Below are 3822 nucleotides of genomic sequence, written 5' to 3'. Positions count from 1 at the left end.
TACTCCCCCTCCCTCCCAGAGCTAGAACAGCTGATTCTTGGCATTTCAGAATCAACAGATTTGTAGTGCTCCAAAAGTAGTGGGAGGGGGAGGAGTAGAAAAGATGGTGTTTCAGGGTCCCAGTGCATGAGAAGTGCGTGGAGGGGAACAAAGGGTCCATGGGCCACAAGCGGAACCCCAGTGGGCTTTAAGCAGCTCACAGCTGCTAGTTGTCCACAACTGCTTTAAGCAATAATGCATGCAGACATGGAATCTATAAAAAACAATGACAGTTTAGCCAAGTAATCAATCAATCGAGAATGCTTGACATCTCAAACAACTTTGTTATTATACCAACAACTCCTGCATGCAAATTACCTGTAGTGGAAAGGTGACAATTGAGTTATTTTGGTGTCTTGGACATCCTTTCAGCTTTGCCTTGGAGAAAAAGGTGCATTCTTAATTCAAGTTACAATCCTGTGAAGATGGCAGTTTGTAGTTTTTACAGAAGTCAGTAGTAAAGTTGAGGAAGAAAATAGTCTGACAACTTGCTAACATCTATGAACTGCTTTGGCTTTGCTTTACTTCAGGTTAAGAAAAAAAGGTGTCTTAACTAATGAAAACAGTCTAAGAGTTACCTCTAAGACTGTTGACCTTAAACAATCACTGCAATTAGATAATTTAATTTATCAACAAAAGTAACTACAAATTGGTTTCTTCAAATGTAGCCAATGTAGAAAAGTTCACTTAATTTTAACTGTATGAACAGTTTGGAAAGTCTGTTTTATTCTATTGTAAAGATCACTGATGAAAAAGAAAACTGACAAGTGTTAATTAAAAGCGGATCTTTTAAGAAAACGCAAATTATAACAAAATTTCTTTGAATTTTCTGAGAATTTAAATCCGTTCCAAAGATTAGGTGGTGGTATTTTGGGGAAAATACACTGTATTTTTATACCAAAAAATAGAGGTTAAACTCTGTGCTTTACTGTGCTTTAGCTGCAAAATGGAACTCAGACTTAAGCCTGGAGTAGTGAGCAGTGCCTGCTAACATAGATCTTCAGGCACTAGACATATTATTACTAAGTTTAATAATACAAAACACATTTTGAATCATAATTCCTTTTCTTTCTTCAACCCTGGAGTAAAGGTTCCTGATGTCTTCACAGAAGGAACAAATGTTTGCACACCCAAGTGCAATGATTGCACATGTAAATATCTATTTATGTACTCAGCTGGATATTTTGTGCATGCTATCACTAAATTTGCATGAGCAATCACAGCAATAATTTATCCAAACGCAGGTGCACTGGACAGAGCTTCAGTCTTCTCTTTAAAAAACTGTCTTTTAAGGGCCAAGATAGATCCCCCCATTTTAAAATAAAGATGATCTTGTGGATCATCTCCCCCCATCCCATCCATGATTGTATGGACCATTTTCATCTTATTTTGAATTAAATGAAGAAATCTTCCCCTCATATTCATAATCACATAACACAAATGTGGCAAATACAACAATTTTTAATGTGATGATAATTTTAAGAAAGCACTGAATATATTCTAGCTGCATTTTAATCTGTATTAGCACCCAGAGCCACATGACCAGCCAACTCTCCATGAATTATGAAGGACATCTGGGGAAATTCAGTGAGGGCTTGTTTACATAGAGAAATTGACTATAATAAGTATTGTGGAATACTTCTAGCTGAGTTACTTATTACAGGATAACTCCCCCTGTGTTTGCTATTCTGCACAAAACTAATTTTATTCCAGAATAATTAGTGCCCATCTAAAGAGAGTCCGTTTTTCAGTATAAAGTCACTTTTGTTCTGAAATTGTGTTCATGAGGGGAGCTATTTTGGAATTGCATTTCCAGCCACCTTCTCCAGGCAAACTATCAAATGCAATATGACACCAGTTTTTAACAAGGGGTCCCAGGCCCCTTGGAGGGGGTCCCAAGCATGTTTCAGGGGATCTGCCAAAATAAACCAAAGAGCAGGGCTAATATTAGAGTAATTGGGGCTCAAGGCAGAAAGCTAAAGCCCAAACCCTCCCACCTGGGGCTGAAGTTGAATCCAAAGTAACTTATCTTTATGGGGCCCGCATTGTGTGGAGCAACTGCCCTGCTATCTACCACCTAATGCTGGATATGCAGCAAAAGAGTAGTTGTGTCACAGGCAGGCTGTGGAGCTTTTACAGCATGTGGAGGAGAGAGAGGTTAAAAAAAAAGGTTGAAAACCCCTGCAATATGAGTATGTAACAAACATCTCTCTCCTTTTTTAAAAAGTGGAATTTAAAAAAAAGCAGCCTGATGGTGGAGCTGGTCAGGTAAAGAGACACTTTTCTTGTGATATTTCTGTGGTGGACAAGGTCACTCTCTAAGGGCTCGTCTAGACTACATTCCTCTGTCGCAAGAAGAATGTAAATTAGCTCCATTGAAAGTGCAAATGAAGCACGGATTTAAATATCCTGTGCTTCATTTGCATATTCGCTTCTGATCGGTTTCGAAAAAGGGTTTTTCAAACGTGAAACCACAGTCTAGATGCGGTTCTTTTGGGAAAAACCCTTTTTGAAAGAGTCCATACTCATTTTTTCTAAAAAGGTTTTTTTTCCCCCCCAAAAGAACTGCGTCTGGACTGCAGTTTCACTTTCGAAAAACCCTTTTTTGAAACAGCAATCAGACATGAATATGCAAATGAAGTGCAAGATATTTAAATCCACACTTCATTTGCGCTTTTTGATCGGGCTCGTTTACATTCCTTTTTTGACAGAGAAATGTAGTCTAGATGAGCCTAACGAGAGTGATTCACTTGCATCACACTTGAACAGCCATGAGCAGCTACTGGAATAGAAGCGTTTTAATATCTGGCTGCCCCAAAATTCCTGTTAATGTCTCCAATAGTGAATGCCATTGAATAAAATGTACTTCCAAGTTGGGGTGCACATTATGAAATGGGAAATAAATGTGTACTAAAAAAATTCTAATGCACACCAGCAGGGCCCATACAGGCCAGTTGGTGCATGACAGTAATTTACACCCCTTTGGTGCAGACTAAAGCATCACATAGAAAAGCTCTAAGTCAGTATAAAGAACAATCACTATACAAATACAATTAGAGCAAAATAATAAAAAAAATGCAACATTTAGTGATTTAATTTGTCATTTGAAAAAATATATGATATTAAAAAATCTCGGAGAGAGAAAAAAATTAACAAGAGGATTTCAAAATTCTTTCAGTGCTCAACTTCACTAACTTATAGTTCAATACTCAAAAATAGCTAAATACAACAGAAATAAGGAAATTATAATCCTTAACCATAAGTCTTATAGTCCCCCTAACAGGGTGCAAACGTTTAAAAAGCATGTTTTGCCCCAAACCATCTTCACATTCATGCCAGTTGAATTCAACTATATTTAAAATTTCAAATGTGGAAAATTAAGTAAAGCTCTTCCTCTGAGTAATCAATCCTTTCTTTCTGACAACATCAAACACTATTATAAATCAAACACTTGACAGGTTTAAGCTTTCCAGGAACTGCTGATGTTTCTCTTTCCCTATAGCTCTTTTTCCCAAAACAAAAAGCAAACACAACCCAAGAGAAGGCATCTTCAAAATAAGTTAACTTTTATATGAACAGGCCTATAAGGACAAATCGCATATTGTGGATAGTCAGATAAGTATAATTAGCTATTATATTTTTTTACAGCCAATGTAAAAAGGACTAATATTCACTCTCAACTTTAACAGTAAAAAATTATTACAGAGATGTTATAAACTTAAAAAAGCAACAAATAGTCTGGTAGCACTTTAAAGACTAACAAAACATGTAGATGGTATCATG

This window comes from Pelodiscus sinensis, chromosome 1 (genome assembly GCF_052426305.1).
Source record: "Pelodiscus sinensis isolate ZL-2025 chromosome 1, ASM5242630v1, whole genome shotgun sequence".
NCBI lineage: Eukaryota > Metazoa > Chordata > Testudines > Trionychidae > Pelodiscus > Pelodiscus sinensis.
The sequence above is the reverse complement of the archived record's forward strand: the minus strand, read 5'-3'. Positions refer to the sequence as shown.